This window comes from Pipistrellus hanaki (genome assembly GCF_964339955.1).
Source record: "Pipistrellus hanaki genome assembly, chromosome: 2".
NCBI lineage: Eukaryota > Metazoa > Chordata > Mammalia > Chiroptera > Vespertilionidae > Pipistrellus > Pipistrellus hanaki.
In genome coordinates this window covers 92,451,688-92,474,614 of record NC_140504.1, presented here as the reverse complement: position 1 = coordinate 92,474,614, position 22,927 = coordinate 92,451,688, and positions in this window count along the sequence as shown.

Sequence of the window (22,927 nt, the reverse complement as noted above, 5' to 3'; positions counted from 1 at the left end):
GATATTGGCATAATACAATTACCAAAACATCCCTAATTATTCCTTGATCTGTTTCCTAGAAAGGTAACTTGACAATGCATCCCTTCAGGCTAGGGATCTAAGTCTCTAGACCCAGTTCTGAAGTTTCTCTGACACAAAGAAGCAGAGTAATGGGAATTGTGAGGTAATTTAATGCCCCTAGGACAGTTCTTGGCCACTGGGAGACAGAAGCCAATGAGTAAACATTTTCCAGTTTTTCCTTTGAGTGGATTATCCTGAGATATGTGTCTTATGGATTCTCAGGATGACTCATATTATTGAGCATCTTACCAGCCTTAGAAATGGCCCAGTGGGAAACTCATCCTGGGTCATTTCCCTTCTCTCCATATACCTCACTACTTGCCCCTTGTCCCTACTGCTGTGGAATCACACTTCCAAATATGATACTCAAACTCAACCTTTGCCTGAAGCATTTTTTGAGGAACCAGGGAACAACAGCCAATGGTGGGGCTATTTTCTGCTTTCATGGTAAGAAGTAAAGCAGCAGGACACAATCCTATGAGTCCAGCTGCCCTGTGGGCCCTGGTGTGCTTCTCTGTGAGATGATGTCAGTGTGTGCCACCTCTTGCCAACCTCTGCTTGTAGGTTTCTGGAGTAAAACCCCATGCTGTGTGTGCTTGTATAATTTTTCCTCCATTCTCCTCATACCCTTGCTCCATTGACTGTTATAGAAAAATTCCAATAAGCCATTTTTGTTTTTCCATGCTTTTAACTAATGTATTGGTCTCCAAAAAGGTGTACAGATGTAAATGTAGGAGGATGTGTATGTGAATATATTTGCAGACACCTCTTGGGATTGGTTTGTTTGAAAATGATGTTAAATTTCACCAACCAGTAAAGTTGAATACTAAAGCATGGTGAGAGGGCATGTTCATTTTTAAACCCTGACACGTCTATAAACCACACAATGCTATCTCTGGCATCTTTCATACACTTTATGTTGATAATAAACTTACTAAATTAGTTAACATATAAAGTAAATAACACAGTGTGAAACCCACAATAAGTCTTTGTTAAATTTTGGTTTTCTTTCCTTACTACCACAGGAATTTACATTTCCTTTGTCCAGCTCTGTGGACATGAACTGAAAATAGAACTTCCTAAATATGACAAATGTTCAGAAGCTTGCGTTACATTTTTGGTAATGCTATTAATGTCAATGAGCTTCTTCAGAAACCTGTATTGATGCCATTTTAATATTTGAAATGGTTCATTTGGCTAATGCAAACAGCACCAAGCAGTTAGATTCTATGGCCTTTTGCAGGGATAATGGATGTAGAACTAGGTCCTAACTGAATTTTCTTGTTCTTTTGTTCTTTCTTAAAATGCAGATCATACATCAAGGAAAAAGCAAACTAAACAAACAAACAAAAATAACCTGCTAAGGTCTCTGTCATAGTCAGTATCTATCATCTTCAGGGACAAAGAATGCCTTGGGCTGCAAATTCTTTAGAAACTGCCCTTCACTTTCTCCTTTCCTCCAACTTATCCCTCATCACCCAGGAACTATCTTCCTCTGCTAAAATCTGTTGGGAGCCGGATACAAACCTTTACTCTAAGATTTAAAACTTGATGGTGCATCCTGGTCAAGTGACTCAGTTGGTTGGAGCATTGTCCTGTGTATCAGTTGGGTTTGATTCTGGTCAGGGTGCAGAGGGGAGGCAATCTACCCATGTTTCTCACCTCTCTCTCTCTCTCTCTCTCTCTCTCTCTCTCTCTCTCTCCCCTCCTTCTTCCTCTCTCCTTCAAATCAATAAAAACATATCTTTGTGTGAGGATTAAACACACACACACACACACACACACACACACACAAAAAAAAAAAAAAAAAAAAAAAATTTGATGGTGCATGGATTTATGTCCTCTCTGCCTTTCCCTGCTTAGAAACTAGAATTTGGTTACATGCCTCTAAATTGCCTATTTACATAGTCATGTTCATTAGGACATGTATAGTATTTTATTTTGTTGTTGTTGTTGTAATTAGGTTGATTCTACCTTATGTTTTCTGGAATGTATAAGACCATGGAGAAGTAATATAAAATTACTCTCTCTCTCTCTCTCTCTCTCTCTCTCTGTGTGTGTGTGTGTGTGTGTGTGTGTGTGTGTGTGTGTGTGTTTAATTTCTACTTAGACCATCATTTCAAATCAAAGATGATTTCTACTGGTTGATATCTAGAATTCATTTATAATTAACTTTTCTGTGTGGGGAAATATGTTAAGATTGAATGAATGTCTTCAGGAACCTCACTGGTTGCCTCTTACCCTTCCAAAGAGCATGGGTTACCTGTACTGTGCAAACCACTCTTTCATAATGATAACAGCTTTAGAAACTTGACAGAAAAAAATGCTTTATCATATACAATGATGCTGCTTAGAATAAATTCAGTTCTGAAGCCAAAACAGCTACAGTGAGCTATGTTTCTATTCTACAATAATGAACATGATAACGGTACATGGTTAGAATGAGAGTTCAGCATTGTGAGTACTCCCTAAAGCCATATTCTTTAGGAAGTCTTTGGAACACAAAAAAATGTTGCCTTCAATAAATCAGCCTATTTTTCCAGTATATATGAACATTAGATGATTGCTATTGTTTTTCTGATAATATGTTTTACTGTCTATATTTCCCTATGAATTATATTACTTAAGAGAAGGAAATGCACCTTACACATTTAAAAATTTATACCTTTGAGTGTATACAACAACCTTTTAAATGAATTATTGATTTGATGAATTTGGGTTGGTCTTAGTGACACAACTTATAATGTTAATACAATATGATACAATTTCTCAAACTGAATTTTCCAAAGATCATATACACCTCCACAGTTGAACATAATCTATAGCTTTATTAAGATTCTTAAACCTGTTAATCAGCACTTTGCATACAAAATGACATGTGTACAAAACAAAACAAAACAAAAAAACCCACAGATTCTCCTCTATTAATTAGTATTTTTCAAAATGTATTCTAGGAATAAAGTCATTTAGGGGTGGTTGTTAAACATCGCTGTAGGTTACTTATATTTCAAATCTTCTGATCAGAATCCCTGGAGCTATTATAGAAGCCAGGGATTTGCATTTTTAATAAATTCCCTGGTTGGTTCTTTAAAATACTAAAGTATGAGACCCACTCATCTGAAAGCTTACATTACAGAATCTTAAAATTCTACTCTGGTGATAGGAAGCTGTCTGTTTTCCACACTGAGTCTGCTGCACTAAGATATTCCACAAGATGAGAATCAGCATTTTTTTTTTCTTGCAGAGTAAGACGCCTTCTATTTCCTAAAGTAAATAATAGCAAAATTAAGAATGAGCTATAAATTATAGTAAATGCTGATAACTTGCAATCTCCAAAATGGAATAAATTACTGACTATTGCACTTTAAATGGGCATTAAAAGTGTTCCAAATTACCAATAGTTTCCATTTGATAAATTGGTTTTAATTTTTTATCAGACTATGTATAAGTACCCCCTGTAGCATGTGCCAGACAGTTCCATTAGGCATTCTCACTTGCATTTATTTTCTTTAATGTATGAACTGTATAAGCTAAAGATAGTTTGGAGAGCCTGATGCCCAACTCTATCATGCTGCTTGGAGTAGTGCACCTGGGCTTGGGGCTGTTCACACTGAACCCTAGGAAAAAACTATGAAAGTGCAGAGGAGCATAAGTTAGAGTGTCATTATTTTTTATTTGATTTTACAAACATTGCTCATAAGTGCAAAAATAAAAATAAAAATTCTGGTTAAAATGAAACAATTTGATGAGCAATGAGAAGAGATTTGTTCCACTTTATGCAAAAGAGGGGGTGGGTGCATATAATAAAGGCACTCAAGTCCTGGGAGTCTAAGAGAGCATAATTAACTCCTTGGCACCATGAGATAGACTCTCTCTGCATGTGGTTCATTGCCAGTAAAGGACATGCCTGGAACCGCTGGCCAAGAAGAATTACAGGCATTCGCTGTTACTTTAAAATATTCATGTTTCAGCTACAACACCGCATATTTTCAATTGACAGATATGGAAAAAAATAAACCTCCTTTTTTTACTTCCTTTCCTGGCATAAGTACCCTACATTATTAACTCTTTTATGGAACAAAACTGATAGTTATCATTACCACTATGAACTTAGAGCTCTTATATTTTGAAATCAACCCATCAACCTATTTTTTTTTTTAAATAATACCCAAATTTGGAGAATGTATTTACCCACTAAGATCTGACTGATGCATATTTATGCATTTTGACTGAAAACTGAACACAATATTACAAGCCATGGCAATGGTAGTTTAAACAATGGTCCTTCACCCTGAACCGGAAATAAAAAATGCACAAAAACCAGTAGGCAGAAATTCAAAGGCTGAGCAAATTTAAAAACAGCCTGCTGACAAATAGGTCCTAAAAACAAAAACAAAAAAATGTGTTCTGAAGCAAAATGAAAGGACTGTATAGAAATTATACACACCTAAGCAAAAATCATTTTTAAACTTGTTCTTCTTTCAATTCTCTCTCGATTAAAAGGAATTCCTTCCTCTTTTGCATAAACATGAAAATAGTTGCACAAGTGTCAATTAATATACTCCTAAGACTCAGCATTAAGAAAGAAAAGAAAAAAGTTATGAATGGCTTTTCTATTAAGTTACTAGTGCATCCTTTTTAATACCAGGTGCTTTATGTATTGAGAACCAAAAAGCAAAGATCACTGCTTGCTGAGTGAACTCTAGATTTGAAGAGTGGGCCTGTGATTAAAACTCAATATTGTCTCTGAAATAGGTATATACTGGTATGGATAATATTCCACTGTCTTTGTTTGTTTGTTTTCTATAAAGCTCTTTATAGTATTCTTTGAATTTTTACCTTCGTCTCATTCTCAGGTCAATTACCTATGACCTATTATGCAAATGTCTCTGCAAATAAACCCCTCCCTGTCACCACAGAATTTCATATAAAACAACCCAATAGTAGATATATAACCACATTCTCTGTGTGGCTCAGAAGTCGGCACAGGGCCTTACACATGGCAAATGCTTTCCATATGCAGTTTGAATTGAAATTAAATATATCCTTTCTGGCCCTAGCTATTTTAGCTCAGTGGATAGAGTGTCCTGGGTTAGATTCTGGTCAAGGGCACACTCCTCTGTTGCAGGATCTACTGAAGACCTGGTTGGAACATGTACAGGAGGCAATCAGTCAATATGTCTTTCTCACATCAATGTTTCTCCCTCTCACTTTCCCCTCAACTCCACTCTCTCTTAAAAAAAAAAAAATCAATGGGGAGAAGATCCAAGAGAGCAGTATAGGTAAACATCTAAACTGCTGCCGTGCAAAACAATTTCAAAACTACAACTAAAAGACAAAATGTCTATTACCCAGGACCATGGGAAAGCTGGCTGAGTGGAAGCTCTACAACTAGACTGAAAGAGAAAAGAGTATTCCGGGCATAAGCGCTGAAAAACTGAGGTACAGGGGTGGAGGGGTGGGGGTGGGGGGTGTGCATGCAATAAGGGCTGGCAGTGGGTGTTGCTTTCTTCAACCTGAAGAGAGACAAGCTCCCAATCTCTCTGAAATTCAGTTTTTGAGGAGAAGCTGTACTGTCTGCCATTGGGTTGAAAAGTGAGAGTGGCTTGCTTGCAAAGCTACATGCAAGAATAATTGTTTGCTGTGCTGGGGCAAGAGAGGCAGAGACGGCTGACTCGCAGCCATTTCTGTTTGCCATGCCCTAGCCTAGTAATGTCCTGAGACTCCGCCCCACACATTCTACACCCAAACTCCAAACAGCAGATTTTTTCATATGAATGGCCTTCTCTATTGCAATGTAACCTAGCAAACTTGCAACCTGGTGCAGACAGCTCCAAAGCCTCCAAGCTCCAAGCAGGAAGGAGATGACTGTGGTTCTCACTGTAGCTCCTGCAGGGTGGCCTCAGACAGTAGCTGAACTGCACCCCATTGGTAAAGCCAGAAGCCAGTGTACTAGTGATCAATGTGAGACACCAGATTTCAACTCCTCACATCCACAAGTGACCATTTGGGAGGTGGACTCAGTGAGCACCAAGCCCCACTGAAACAAGACCTGCACCATAAGCATGTCTCCAGCACAGCAATTCTTCCTTTATAGACACAGCAGGTCCCAACAGCCAATTGGCCTGGAGGACAATTCCTCCCAGGGTACCAAAAGCAATCAAGGCTTAACTACACCCAGACTTTGCACTCAGCCCACAAATGGGTGTACCAAGAGCAACCATCTAGGGTGATTGGGGAAGCTGAGCTACTGGCACCTATAGGCCACCTACCACACAAAGCTACCCCATCAACACAGGGAAGCAGCCAAAATGTGGAGACACAGAAGCATGTCACGAATGCGAGAGATGGAGGAAAGTAAACTACTGGATGACAAAGAGTTCAGAATCACATTTATAAGGTTATTCAAGAATCTTCAAGGACCTTAATGAGAATGCCAAAATAAATAAATAAATAAAAATAAAAAATGGAAAAGGACCAGTCAGAAATAAAGCACACACTGTCTGAAATAAAGAGTATACAGAAACTCAACTGTAGATCAACATATCCCAAGAGTCAAACCAAAGATCTGGAATATGAGGAAACAAAAACACCCAACCAGAGAGGCAGAAAGAAAGAATCCAAAAGTGTAAGGATAGTGTAAGGAGCCTCCGGGATGGCCTTAAGAATACCAACTGGATTTTTGGGGTGCCAGAAGAAGAGAGAGAGCAGGATATTGAAGGCCTATTGAAAAAAATAATGACAGAAAACTTTCCCTATCTGGTGAAAGAAATAGACTTACAAGTTCAGGAAGTTCACAGAACCCTAAACAAGAAGAATCCAAAGAGGACCACAACAAGTCACATCAAGGGTAAAAGACAAAGAGACAATCTTGAAAGCAGCAAGAGAAAAACAGTTAGTTACCTATAAGGGAGTACCCATACGACTGATTTCTCAACAGAAACTATGCAGGCCAGAAGGGAGTGGCAAAAAATATTCAAAGTGATGAACAGCAAGAACCTACAACCAAAATTACTCTACCCAGCAAAGTTATCATTCAGAATTGAAGGTCAGATAAAGAGCTTCACAGACAAGAAAAAGCTAACAGAGTTCATCACCATCAAACCAGGATTGCATGAAATTCTGAAAGGTATTCTTTAAGAAGAGGAAGAAGAAGAAAAAGGCAAAGGTAAAAATTATTAACAACAAACAGACATCTAATACATACCTACCAACAAGTTAATCTAAAAATCAAGTGAATAAAAAATCTGAAGAACAGAATGGACTGGTGAATATAATAGAATCAGGGACATAGAAAGGGAGTGGACTGACAATTCTCAGGGGAAAGGGGGTTTGAGGGGTATGGGAAGAGATTGGACAAAAATCTTACACCTATGGATGAAGACAGTAGAGGGGAGTAAGAGCATGGAGTGGGAAGGGCAATCAGGTGGAGGGGAACTATGGGGAGAGGGGGAAAGAGGAACACCTGTAATAATCTGAACAATAAAGACTTATTATATTGAAATAAATAAATAAATAAATAAATAAATAAATAATCAATGGAAAAATATCCTTAAGTGAGGATTAACAAGCAAAAAATCAATAAATATATCTTTTGTGCAGAAATTTGTCATGTTAAACTATTATAATTTCTAAAATCCCTGTTATCCATACAGCAGATTCTTTATCAGCTTGGTTTATTATATTCTCTTAGACCTTTAAAAAAAACTCACATTTATTATGAATATTTTTGTCACTAAACCATACATCTTGTTCTCCTTCTAGCATCCCCATAATGTAAATGTTAGTACCCTTGAAATTGTCCCAGAGGCCCCTTACATGACCTTCTTTTTTAAAAATTCTTTTTTCTTTTCTGATTATATGCTTGTTGCTTCATCATATTCCAAATTGATTTGATTACCGAGATTCTCTACAGTTTAATCCCTGAAAATTATTCTCTATTTCAGTTAGTGTATGCTTAATTTCTGATTAGTTCTTTTTCATGTCTTTTATATTCTCACATAAATCCTTGAAAGTCTCATGAAGACCCTTGAGTAACCTTATAAGCATGGTTTTGATCTTGTTTCCAGAAGTTTGCTTGCTTTCACTTCATTCACTTGTGACATTCTTTGTCTCTGTATTTTGACTGCTTACCTGTGTTTGTTTCTATGTATTAGGTAGAGCTGCTATGTCTTCTGGAATTGTTGGAATGGCCTTGTGTAGTAGGTGTCCTGTAGAACCCAGTGGCTCAGTCTCCCCAGTCACCTGAGCTGGACACTATAGGTGTACCCCAGTGTGGGCCGTGTGCACAGACTAGTAGTTGAGCCTTGACTGCTGTTGTTATTTCTGGGAGGAGTTGACCTCTAGTCCAATTGGCTATGAGGACCAGCTGGGACTACAGTGGGAGAGCTGCTGTGCAGGAAACAGGACTTGCTTCAGTGAGGCTTTGGTGCTCACTGAGTCTGCCTTTTGAGTGTGTTGCTTATGGATGTGTAGAGTTGTAACCTGGTATGGTCTGAAATTGTCCATCGGATGCACTGGCTCTGGGGCTTCCAGGAAGGAGCAAAGTCAGCCACTACCTGGAGCCACCCAGCAGGAGATACAGAGAAATCTTCAGATAGCTGCTATTTGCTATTTGTTTTGGTCTTACAGGTGCCCAGGTAAGGCCCAGCTGTGAAGCAAGGCAGACTGGTGCTAGTTCTGAGTCCTGAGCCTTTAATTGATAGGTTTGGGGCATCCTGTAACCCGCTGCAGCTTATTTGAGAGATTTTAGGAAAGTCTGAAGCCTGAGCCAGGACAGGCCATTTATATGGAAAAGCTGCTGCAAACAACATGAGTGGGGCTGCAAATTGGATGGGTCGGGGTCTCAGGGAATCACCAGAGTGTGGCAAATAGTTTGCCTCAGGCTGATGAAGACTGTCAGTCAGCCCTGCAACAGTGGAGGTCCCAGCATAGGAACAAAGTCTGCTATGAGCACCCTAGTCTGGAAGAAAGCCACACCCAAATTTCTGCCCGGATGCCAGACAATCCAGTTCCTTCCCATATGTATCTGGGTCCCCAAAATCTGCCTGGTGCTGGAATTTGGAGTAAGATCATATACCAGTCCTTTAAAGGGAACACTTGGGTCTCCAGCAGTCTCCATGTTCCTCAGCCACAACCCCCGCTGGTTTTTACAGCCCATAGTTGTGGGGACTTCTTTTCCCAGCTCTGGAACCCTGGTTTGTGGGTCTCGTGTGGAGCTAGGACCCCTTGCTCCTCACAGGCAGACTCTGCAGAGTTTATCTCCCTCCTGGTGAAAAAAACAGTACATGTGGGTGTTGGACCAGACATTTTGGACCTCCATGCCTCCTAGCAGTCTCAGTGTGCTTTCTTCTTTACTTTTCTAGTTGTAAGACTTTCATTAAGCCAACTTTCAGGTGGTTGTTCTGTATTTTAGTTGTCATTTTTATGTGGTTGTGGCAGGTGGGAAGTATAGCTGTTTACCTACACTGCCATCTTGGTTCTCCTCTCCCATTTTTTATTGGTATGATATTTTGGGTCAATTATTCAATACAATTAGACCTTTATTATGATTTGCATCATCTGGCTTTCCAAATAAATAGTGACCTGAACCTCTATATGAAAAGATTAGGTATTTATACAGATGTCAGAAATTGTTTCTTCTCCCAGAGAAGCCTACATTCTAATTGAAGATAAACTCTATACCTCTGGAGAGAGGATCCTGATGAATTTCTACTTTTCATTTTCAATATGGTTCCCATTTTGGTTTAGCAAGGCTGAATCCAACTTTAAGATACCTTTATACCACCATTGTCAGTGACCGCATAATTAGCCTGGTTAGTTCATTGTTGCCCAAAGAACATGTTTATTAAGCAAGAGAAATGAATCCATTCAGATAAAGCCAGGCACAGATTAGACTCCCAAGCCATTATAGCCTATCCAAGACTAAATAGTAAATCATCACTTCTTAAGTAATCCCAACTCTTTTTAGACTAGTTCCTTAGGGTATAAAAACAACTCCCTAGAGAAAATAAATGCACTGCAGTAGGCTGAAGGCCAAGGCCCATTATGCTTGCTGAAATGCAGAGCTGCTCTAAGTTTCCCTGGTTTTCCTTGTACCAAACAAGCCTACAGAAGTGGATTGAATTTTATAGACTTTCTTCCTTGTTTTATATACATCATTATCCTCTCTCCTCTTACACCATGACAGACTTTTCTTTTCCGACAAGTACAGAATCTCACTGCCATTTCCTATGAACAAAAATTGCTTGTGCCGAAACTGCTTTGGCTCAGTGGATAGAGTGTTGGCCTGCAGACTGAAAGGTCCCAGGTTCGATTCCAGTCAAGGGCATGTACCTTAATTGCGGGCACATCCCCAGTAGGGGGTGTGCAAGAGATAGCTGATCGATGATTCTCTCTCATCGATGTTTTTAACTCTCAATCCCTCTCTCTTCCTCTCTGTAATCAATAAAATATATTTTTTTAAAAATTGCTTGTGATGTTTTTCAAATTATTCACTCATAAATATTCTCTTAATTTTTTATTTGTTGGGGAGCACAGGAGACTTGGTTGGAAAGTTTGTAAGGAGGACATTCTGAGAAAAGGGAAATGTGTGGAAGGCTGCCTGATCTGTTTATTGAAATTCCAACTTCGGGGAAACTTAGGTGAGTGTCAAAGGCAGCACCCCTAATTATTCCTTGACTTTTCCAAACAAGTGTGTGCACATGAAGACTCCCAGGTGTTTACTGGAATCCCTATGCTTAATTCCTGGATGCCCTTGCCTAGAGGACAATGCAAACACATGTGTCCTCCCAAGATTACTCACCCTATCCATTGTATCTAGAAGATAAACTTTATCTCAAACTGCCGTTACAATAAAGGGCTAACAAGCCAGACCATTGAGGCTGCCTGGCTCCTTCAGCCAGGCCATCCCTTAGCCCTCTCTTTCACAATGAAACTGTCAGAGTAATCAGTTCATCCATCACTCAGGGTCTGCTGGTCAGCCCTGGCATTTATTTTTCTTATAAAATAGCCCAGCCATCAGTTGTCTAATACCTTGACTATAGTCCAAAAAGCATTAGACTTTACAAATGGGTCAGAGTTGACTATCTAGCTCTCTAGATAAAATCATTCTTGCAAAATCAGGAGAGAAAAAATGAGAAGGGGTAGAAATAATTCAAAATTTTATTTGGGAATACTTGAATATTTAATCATACTTTCTTATATTTGCACATAATGTCAGTAAGGAGTGCCCTGGCCTAAATTAATCTGTCATATATCCCAGTTTAAGCTGGCACAGTACCTTTGAACTGCCTGCACCTTTTATAATAAGCATGTCTGCTCTCTTTTCTCTCTTCTTCTAGGAAACCTATTTGAGGTTCTTCTTTTTCTGGATTTAGCCTCATATCTACTGAGCCTGAAAAAGAGTCTTGATGGTAATGACTAAGGCAAAGTGTGGAGATGCACACATGATCATACTTACTTTAGTACCAGATGCAGTATAATTTGGGTTCATAAGCTTGCCTTTTAAACAAGAAAATTTGTGTTTCTTTATACCATGGTCTTAACAAGTTTTATTGGGAAAGTTCAGGACTCTAAGGACATTCATTGTATTAGTGTTAATATGTTAAAAAGAGTTGATGGGGAAGGGTGAGTATAGAAGAGAAAGGGTGTGAAGGAAGGGGAGGGAAGATGCAGAAATAGAGCAAGGACACTGACTGTCTGGGGTATAAGAGATAAACACATGAAAAGATTGAGGGGGAAATGTGGATAGGCAAATTTTGTTTAGTTTGAAAGTTTACCAAGGACTTTGTTGGCAGAACATGTATACTATTACAAAAGAAGTGATTTACTAATTTGGAATATTGCCATTTTGTGCCAAGATAGTCCTGCTCTTCTACCTGGAGGAGGAAGGGAAGCAGCATGAGTGCAGATCCAAATCTGAGTTAATCACCTTTGATATGCACACAGAGCATAGTTCTGGGCATAGTGTGAGTGCTCTGATACTGACTAAATGAGGACCTTTCTCCTCTTTGTTACTTTGACACTAGTGTATAAAGAATATAGTGGATGAAGAAGATGGTCTATATTGGGGTATCTATGGCATTTAGGCCAAATCCAGCCTGCAATCTGTTTTTTGTAAATAAAGTTTTATCTTTATTAACACATTGTCTGTGGAGGCTTTTGCATTATAACTTGCATGTTGAGTAGTTGCAGCAGAAACCACTGGCTTGGAGAGGTAAAAATATTTACTATAAGGTCTTTTAGTGAAAAAGTTTGCTTAATCCTGGCCTATGTTAGGGAATGAATGTATTCTTTGAGATTAAAATATTTGGGGATTATTTAGAAGAACTTTGGGGTGCTTTAGGGCAGTGCTTAGAAGAGGAAATGAGATCTAGTTCTCATAAGAGATCTCGAAAAGGAGATAAGAGAGAAAGTGCATGTGGGATTTGAATTGTTTCTACCCCTTCTCATTTTTTCTCTCCTAATTTTCTAAGAATGGTTTTATCTAGAGAGTTAGTCAACTCTATCTATCACCTTCCCACAGAAAGAGGTAAAAATTTGTCACAGCACACCTCTTTCTTATTTCACTGACAATGCTGATTGAGTTGTTTTGCAAACCCTGGGCATCCTGTTCTCTTTAAAGATTAAGGATACACACACACATACACACACACTACTGAAACAATTAAAGGAAAGATTGTTAGCTAATATCAGAGTGATGGGGCAGGCTACTGCTACTGATTAAATTACTTCAAAGGACAGTGGATTGGATTTGAGCCCATGCTGTATCCTATATTTGTGGACCTTCAGAGGAATATTTTTGCCAAGGACTACTCATGCTTAACTGGGCTCAAAATCTGCCAGAGTCTAGCAGCCATTGCTGGCCCAGGCCTCTGTTGCACACTGAGAGCTGCCCAGTCCTATCTGAACTGCACAGTTCTATCCTTATTTGCATCTATACCAACCAATTAGAGCATCTTCAGATGGACCAATCAGGACAGTGCTATTTGGAGCACGGAGATTGTGCAAATTTGGATCTGTCATTTGCATAAAAATGGGTCAATCAGGGACCTGGGTGAGGACTTTCTCTAAAAAAAGTGGTCCCAAGCTTTGTCTCAGCAGAGAGCACTTTTAGTTTCCTCTGGAGGCTGCATCTCCCCAGATTGCAAACTGTTTACCTAAATACTTGTAAAGTTTCTCCTTCTACTGCATCCCAGACTAAGGACTCCTGTTGGCAATAGGTTGGTGACAGCAACCTTTTGTGGACATGTTGCAATGCATGGATTTATTTTCATAAGATCTGATAGAGGATGGAAAAAATGAAATTCTGTAGCCTTTAGTTTCTCAGATGTCAGTGATGAATCCAGAAAGAAATCTTAGCAGCATCCTATTCTGCCCTGTTTTATTTTATCTTTCCTCCAAGGTGCCAACAATACTAATAAGGCTGTGTTTAAAAGTCATGCTAATTTCAGCCATTTTTGTGCACTGCTTGTCTGTTATGTCTTTATCATGTAGCATAATTACAATTATTAACACCATTAAAGATATGTCTATTAAATTGCCAACGATTTATTTTCCACTTTTTATGAAAATATGCACTATAGTAAGTGCATCACTCTTAAAATCAACAACCTCTATTAAAGTCCTGGTTCTTTCATTTAATCATGTGTGATCTTCATAGATAACTTCTTTTAGTTATAGTACCCTCACCTGTAAAATGAGGAAACTAACAGCATACCAGATTCACAGAGTTCCTGTGGGTACTAGAACAGATGATATGAGAGATGACAAAGAGGGGGTTACTGATATTCTGCTTTTGGTGGGCCATTCATTCTAAAACAAAGAAACATTAAAAAATATTTCTTGTGAATTGGTAAGTTCTATATAGTAGGAAATACTATGCCTTCTCCCTTCCAACCATTAGCACTTATTCACCTGCTGAAACCTCTCCCACGTGGGGAAACACTACCATCCCCCTCACCCACAGCCAGTCACCCCTGCAGCACATCCTGATTTAGGTTTAAATCAGTTGAATATATGAAAAACTATATTTCACAAGTGATTGTTGGTCAATTTTTATAGAATGTCAACATGGATATGCTGATCTAAAAAAAAAAGGCATGGCTTTAAATGGTAGATGAACAGTTGAGTTTGAAACGAGAATGTCCTAAAAATAAGGCTCTTGAAAAGTCATAGTGATACACTTCAGTTATTTTAATGACAGTTTTAAGATTCGGTGTTGTTCTTGTTGTTTTAATGTGGCATATACATTGATAGTGAACAGCACTTTTATGAAATAGAATTTGCATAAATAACTTCTAAAAACAAAACCCAAGTCATTCCATTGTATGTGTTAATTAACTTCAGTTTTGGAGAGAGGGATTTTAAAAATTGATAACGTAATGATTATACAAACTTCAAGTTTAAACTAGTAAAAACATTTCTGCATATTTCTGGAAATAGTCAACCTGGTTAACTTTCTTTCTTTCTTTCTTTCTTTCTTTCTTTCTTTCTTTCTTTCTTTCTTTCTTTCTTTCTTTTTTAAATATATTTTATTGGTTTTTGTAAGGAGAGGAAGGGAGAGAGATAGAGAGTTAGAAACATCGATGAGCGAGAGAGTCATCGATCAGCTGCCTCTTGCACACCCCCTACTGGGGATATGCCCGCAACCAAGGTACATGCCCTTGACTGGAATTGAACCCGGGACCTTTCAGTCCCTAAGCCTACGCTCTATCCATTGAGCCAAACTGGTTTCGGCTAACTTTCACTTAAGGCCAATTATTCAAGAATGTTATAGATGGTTATGGATCTTTGGGGGGAAATTGGCAAGAATTCAAGTGCCCATTAGATAAAACTAAATTATAGTGAAATACTTAGAAAAGTGCATGTGGTATCCATTCCTGTGAATATGAAATTAATTCACCATACTAGCCCAGCTAAGATAAAATATGAACAAAACTTTTCCTATTACATGAAGAAAAGATTGCACATTGAAAGCATAAAAGCTGTCAGGCTATGCTATTTGTCAGGGGGAAAAAAGCATTTAAAAATATTTACTGAATGTTAACTACATACCAAAGGATTACTAAAAACGTTTACATTTTTGAGAAGTGTCCATTCTGAAACTGGATAGGTAGCTATTATATTACAAAAATCTTTCATAGTAACCAGAAAATTTTAACACAAAGAATAAAAGATAGTTAGATACCAATCAATAAATCAAAATTGTATATTTAGTACCTATGAAGTTCAATAACTATTCTTTTTTAAATGTTTTTATTGATTTCAGAGAGGAAAGGAGAGGGAGAGACAGAAACATAAATGATGAGAGAGAATCACTGATCAGCTGCCTCCTGCTCGCCCCCTACCAGGGACCAAGCCTGAAACTCAGGCATGTGCCCTGACTGGGAATTGAACTGTAACCGCCTGATTCATAGGTCATCATTCAACCACTGAACCACACTGGCCGGGCAATAACTATTCTTTTTTTTTTTTTTTTTAAATATATTTTATTGGTTTTGTACAGAGAGGAAGGGAGAAAGATAAAGAGTTAGAAAATCAATGAGAGAGTCATTGATCAGCTGCCTCTTGCACACCCCCTACTGGGGATATGCCCGCAACCAAGGTACATGCCCTTGACCGGAATCGAACCCTGGACCTTTCAGTCCCTAAGCCAACGCTCTATCCACTGAGCCAAACCGGTTTTGATTCTTAATGCTTTAGAGTCAGACAGATTTAGCAAAAATGAATCAGTAGTCATACAATCAATCTGGGAGGGATAATATACATACAAAGGGTTGGACAAAAGCAGGTTTCTAGTTGTTCCTATGGAAAACAGTACAATAATTGATAAATACTAATACAAGAATAAATTATGTGTTTCACATTCTCACAACTGTGTATCTATATAAACTAGTGGCCAAGTGCATGAATTTTTTTGTGCACATTTAAAGGGAATTAATTAGAAGAAATATTTTAATATTACCATTTGCCCTTTCTTTATAATAGAAATGTCAGAAATGAAAGAAAATTAGTAAAATGTATATGAAAATCTTCCTCCTGTCATAGTCAGGGGCATGCTGCGGGACCCAGAGTCAAGTCCCTGACCATGTGCACATGCCTCAGAATCATGTGAGACACAGACTTGGCCAGCCCCACTCCCATTTGGTGAGAAATAGACCCGGCCAGCCCCACCCCCGTCAAGTCCCACCAAGCAGGGGGTACAGCCTCAGGTCCCCTGGCCTGGCACCAGGAGGGGGCACAACCTCAGGTCCCCTGTCAAGCCTCACTGGGTGGGGGGTGGAACCTCAGGGCCCCTGTCAAGTTCTTCCAGGAAGGGTGCAGCCTCATGTCCCGTGTCCTGGGCCAGGCCAGGAGGCGTGCTTTGAGGTCTCCCGTCAAGACCTTCCAAGTGGGGGCAAGGCCTGAGGTCCCCTGTGGGGGGCACAGCCTCAGGTCCCCTGGTGCACTCTCAGGCCTCCCATCCTGGTGCCCTGGCCAGGGGCAAGGCCTTATGTCTCCCAGCCTGGCACTGGGGTGAGGGTGCAGCCTGAGGCCCCTTGTCAAGCCCCACTGGGGAAGGGGCATAGCCTGAGTTCCCCCAGCCTAAGCCTGGGCAGGGGGTAGCTTTGAGGTTCCCCATCAAGCCACACTGAGCATGGGGTATGGCCTGAGGTCCCTTGTGAAGCCTCGCTGGGTGAGGGGCACAGCCTGAGGTCCTCTGTCAAGCCTGGCTGGGCAGGGGGCACACCTCAGGTCTCCAGAAGTACCCTCAAGTCTCCTGGCCTGGGCTGGGGTGGGGGACATGGCCTGAGGTTCCCCATCAAGCCCTGCCAGATGGGAGAGGGCACAGACTAAGGTCCCCTGTCAAGCCCCACCAGGGGGGCACAATCTCAGGTCCCTGCTGATTGCTTGTTTTGAGAACCCTGCTTCTGCTGTGGGCACAGCCATCTTGTGATGGCAGGAGGGTTAATTTGCATATCACCTCTTTATTATATAGGATATATATCTACACTAATAAAAGAGAAAGATGCAAATTGACCATACCTCTGTAACACCCACCAGCCAATAAGGAGTGAATATGCAAATTAACCCAACAAAAATGGTGGGTTAATTTGCATATGTGGGCACTAAGCAGCCTGAGTCCCAGAAACATCTCCTGGATCCTGGTTACTCTGAGCCTGTAGGTCTGCACATAGGCCCTGAGTGGTCTATGGGTGCTGGTGCCAAGTGGCCCGGGTCTTGGGAACAAGTGGCTTGGGGCACCAAGCTGAGTCCTGGAACAAGTGGCCTGGGTTCACATCCCCCAGCCCATGGACACAGCGAACCTGGGGCCACCAGGCTTGGGGGCATGCCCTCAACAGCTGGGGACATGCCACTAGCCCAGCAGACACAACGCAGGGGATCCTCTGAGCATGGGCTGCAGAGGAAATACCTTTTCTTTTCTTTTTCAAAAAAATATATTTTCTTTTTTACAGAGAAGAGGGGATAGGGATAGACAGTTGGAAGCATCAATGAGAGAAAGATTGATCAGCTGCCTCCTGCACACTCCCCACTGGGGATGTGCCCTCAACCAAGGTATATGCCCTTAATAGGAATCAAACCTGGGACCCTTCAGTCTGCAAGCCAACGCTCTACCCACTGAGCAAAACTAATTTGAGCGTAAACACCTTTTCTGACTGCGGATTGGCTAAGCTTCCTGTATGCCGCCACTTACAGTGTTCTTGGTAACTTGGTTTATAAGAATTCAAGAAAGTGATCTAGAGTTTTTCCACCACAGTCCTGGAGGAAAAAACGAAGGTCCGCTGCTGGAGGGGCTAAGAAATGTGATATCCTAGCCAGTTTGACTCAGTGGATAGAGCCTCAGCCTGCTGACTGCAGTGTCTGGGTTCGATTCTGATCAAAGGTATGTACCTAGGTTACAGGCTCCTCCCTGACTGGGACCCAAGTCAGGGGTCATGCAGGAAACAACCAATCAAAGTGTCCCTCTCACACTGATGTTTCTCTCTGTCTCTCCCTCTCTCCCTCTCTTCCACATTCTCTAAAAATCAATAGAAACATATCCTCAGGTGAGGTTAAAAAAAAAAAAAAGAAAGGTCATAGCCTATGAAAAACACATCTTGAAAGTGCCTAAAAAAAGTTGTCATTTTTTTATGGTGAAGGGACTGGAGTCCATATTGACGAAAACACCTCGGTGGCTGTGGTGGCTGGCAGTGGCTGCAGCAGTGGGGTGATAGGGCTGGCGCCTTCCCCTAATCAGCCCAGTTGCCTCCCACAGAGATCAGGCCTAAGCCATCAATAGGACATCACCTGAGGGCTCCCAGTCTGAGAGAGGGCAGACTGGGCTGAGGGACACCCCTCCCCAAGTGCACAAACTTCGTGCACTGGGCCCCTAGTACTATATAGAAACCTTACAGTATTATAAGAATATAAAAATAACTGCTGGCATTAATTTGGTCCTCACTATACCAGGCACTAAGCCAAATGCTTCACAGAAATTATCTTATTTAACTTTTATAGGAATCTATGAGGGAAGATCTATTATTACTCTCATTTTACAGATGAGGGAACTGATGATTAAAGAGATCAAATGTCTAGCCCACAGTCACCCAGCTGGGAACTAGAATCAGGATTTGACTCCCATTCTGTAAATACTACTCTTGCAGCATTTTATGAACTCACTGTAGTGATTAAGACTGTAGGCTTTACAAGCAACTGTCTGATTTTGAATTGTAGCTTTTCCCATTTCTTGCTTGGTGACCTGGGACAAATGTTTTAACCTCTAATAATAGCAATAGGTTTCAGATGGCTAGAGGAAAGTTTGGAGAAGAGAAGCCTGGGCACAGAAGTGGAGACAGGAAGACTGTGACCTGGAGTAATGGTTAGATGCTTCAGAGCCATGGCAACTGAGCCTGAAATCAGAGAAAAAGCAGACTGTGGTAGGTTTTAAATGGGAAGGCATGGATATCTCACTTTATCATTACGTGTTTCCCCGAAAATAAAACATCCTCCGAAAATAAGACCTACTTACAGGTTTCCTTCTGAGTGAAATATAAGGCATCTCCCCGAAAATAAGGCCCCCGCCTAGGCTCTGTCTCAGAATGAAAATTAATTTACTGTAAACTGGTCACTAGGGCCGCTCCAACTGGGTCTAGCAACCAGTGACATTATGCGGAGTCCTGACATCACTGCTGTGTGGAGGCGGAGCAGAGGTCATAGGAGCAGTGAGCGGGGGGCGGGAAAGAGGAGGAGACTTTCGCAGATGCAGATGCGTGTAGAAAAACAGGAGGATTAGAGCGGACAGGCCGTGGCGAAGGTGGTGAGTGCTGGTCTGTCTCTGGTGACACTACCTGACGCTCACGGTTGCCCTCATGATGACTGAAGGTTCTCATTCAGTGGCAAACCCTGCTCCAGCCCAGATCCAGGCCCCAGCAAGCCCAGTGACAGTCCCCAGGCAGGCCCCAGGGGGTAAATGTCTGATAAAGGGGTAGGGGAGATGTCTGGTGAAGGTGCTCAGTGGCACAGGGGTGGGGGGAGGGGGGTCACTTAAAATGACACAGGAGGATCAAAAGGGGTTACTAAAATGGTAATTCCCCCTCTGATTCTCCTGTGCCATTTTGATTCCCCCCTCTAATCCTCCCTTGTGTCATTTTAAGTAACCCCCCTGCCCCCACCTTGATATCCCAATTCCTTTTTTTACCCCTAGAAATGAGCACAAAAAGAAAAAGCTACTCCGTAAAGTACAAGAAAGGAATCGTGGAAGACTCTTGGGGCCAAAATCTTACTGCTTTCTGCAAAGAGAAGATGTTGAGTATCCGATTGGTCCAAAAATGGCAAGCAGAGTATGGTAACCTAAATGAACAAGTGGACAAGGGAAATGCTAAAAAGCACAAGTGTGGATCAGGTGGGCAACCATTATTTTCCGAACTGGAAGACCTGATCTGTGAATGGGTCCTTGACAGGGGAGCAAAGGCTTTGGTTGTGAATAGGGCTCAGATTCAAGAATTTGCCCTTGCAATGGCACCACAGTTTGACTTAGCCCCCGAAGACTTCAAAGCATCCCAACAATGGCTGGATAATTTCCTTCAGCGAAGTGAAGTGTCTTTCAGAAGATCTACCGGTACAACATTGTTTAGGTTGGAAGATACTCAAGTTATGATTCCCACAGGAATGACAGCCTATCTCCAGACTCTTGATATTGCAATAAACAAGCCATTCAAAGACAATTTGCGCATGGAAATTAATGACTACATTGAAAATAGAATGGAGAAAAATCCATGTGGAAACTTTGTGAAACCTAAACTGCAAGCAAGTTGTGACTTGGGTGAAGAATTCATGGGAGAAAATCACTGACAGTGGCATTGCAAATGCACTGCGAGCAGGCTACCTTGACAAGAAGTATTCATTTAAAGACAGTGCTATTGCTAAACATGAGAGATTTGGTCCACTGATTCTGAAAGAGATGGAGTCCCAAGAAATTTACCAGGAAATTCAGGAATTGAATTGTTATGATGATGTTCCAGAAGATGATGACATGATTGTCATTGAAAAAATGAGTAAATTCTTGATACAGTTTGTCTGGTTTGTGTTGACAACTACTGTACTGCCGTACTGTATACAGGTAATAAATTTCCTTTATTTGCATTTAACAATAAATGTGTACCATATTCTGGAAAAATAAGACATTCCCTGAAAATAAAACCTAGTGCATCTTTGGGAGCAAAATTTAATATAAGACACTGTCTTATTTTTGGGGAAACAGGGTAGAAATTGGATAGTATTAGAAGTTAGAAATAAAAGCTTGGCCCTGGCCGGGTGGCTCAGTTGGTTGGAGCATCGTCCCCTATATAAAAAATGTTGCTGGTTTGATTCCTGATCAGGATACATTCCCAGGTTGTGGGTTTAATCCCCAGGTCAGGCATGTATTGGAGGCAACTCTTCAATGTTTCTCTCTCTCTCTCCTTTCCTCTCTCTCTAAAATCAATAAAAACATATCATTGGGTGAAGATTAGAACAACACAGCCTGAATTATTATGTGTTATATTACTTTTCTATGACTAAGTTGAACAAAAATGCTATCCTCAAACTTTTTGGTCTGAATCTAAAGGGATTTATTTTAAACATTTCAACATAATATAAGGTAAACATTAATGACTTCATTGTATATTTCTATAGAGTATCAATTTAAAACATATGTTAAAATATCTAGTAAATAACTACTTAATATTTTTAAAACAATAAAGTACACTGAAACGTTCTTCACACTTGTATAATCTTACAAAATTACTTGTTATTCTGAACCACCTGTTATTTTTTAAGCTGACTAATTTGATTAGCTCAATATCCCAAGAAATATATTTTCCATGTTTCATATATATTAGTATAGCAGTTAAGAAAATACATTAACACTCTCATGAGACCAGCCTTTGAAAAATAACTCAATGGATTTAGGTGGTGACAAAATAAACTGTCTACATTCTCATGGTTTTCCCATCATTTATCTTTCAGAGGTATTCTATTTTTTAACTATTGCAAAATGTTGACTGTCTCTTTAAAGTTTATAAACCAGTTAATATATGGGATTAAAACTCTAAGCTCCACTTCAGATTTGGGGAAATAACATGACTACTGTAATCTGTTCTTTTAAATGTGCAAAACATGAAGTACTGCTTGCTTGCTAGTCATTTTTGAAAAATCTTGTCTCATTCCTTCTAAATGGCTTCAGTTGTTTTGTTTGTTTTTATTTTATATCACTCAATAAAATTTAATTTTAACTGCAATATCCTCAAGTCAGTGAACTGAAAAAATTATATATCTTACAGATTGATAATGTAAGAATGTAAGACCTGAAGATGTTTTATGATTTTGCAGAATGGCAAGAATGTCACCTCTCCTCCTTTTTATGCTTTTACCTTTCTTCTGAAATCCTACTAACACTCTTTATGGGAAAACAAAAAACAAAGAACAAAACAAAACAAATCACATCTAATAACTCAGAGAAGATTTCCCAAACTATGTTTATATTTGGTTTTACATGGGGGAAGGGGTAGGTGTTCAAATAAATTTGGGAAAGGTTTCTTCTAAGCAAAACTAAACTTTTATAATATGATCATTTCATTTGGGAATTTAAATGGTGAGGTAATAGTGGTAGCTTTTGTTAACTTTATTTTAGCAGGGGTCCCCCTTCCATAGACCATTGGCAGGACCAGTGTTCCCAGCACTGCTCCTTGGCCAGTGCCCATGTGGAGTCACAGAGCCCACCTCCGCTGGTTTCCTGAATTGATATTTTCTTGGTGTGACCTGTAGTAACCCGAGGAGCAACCTCCTATCAAAGAATGGATTCTTCCCCTTCTGGCTTTTCACACAAAGCACAGTGCTCTCTGTCCTCCTAAGGCCTTGCTCCAACCTGCCTCCTCACGTCCCTGTGTCCTCAACAACTCAGAAACAGAACTCCCACATTATGCAGAATGCAGTCAGTGCTTGGAGAAGGGACAGGGCAGTTAATCTAGTAATTTGGGGACAAAAGCTTCAGATTTTGTCCCAGAACCTGTCTCCTGGGGGGTTCTCTGGGCCTCTCAGCTGAAAACCCCACTGGATCCACTGTCAGCGTTTCACTGGGGGTTTGTTCAGAGACGACACAGAGACACTGTCTTCAAAGGGAAGAAAAGCTTTGACATCTCAGGTATTAGGATGAAAAAGGCAATAAATTCAAACTCTTCCAAGTTGCTGCATTTTGCTAATTAGGTTGCCCCTCCAATTTGGCTTTAATTTCCCAAATATTAAAATGGGGCGGGGGAGGGAGAATGGGGGAATACCATGTACTTGTTTCATCTCATGCTGTGAGGATTTAATGAACTAATAATATTTGTTACAATTTAAGCTTTTT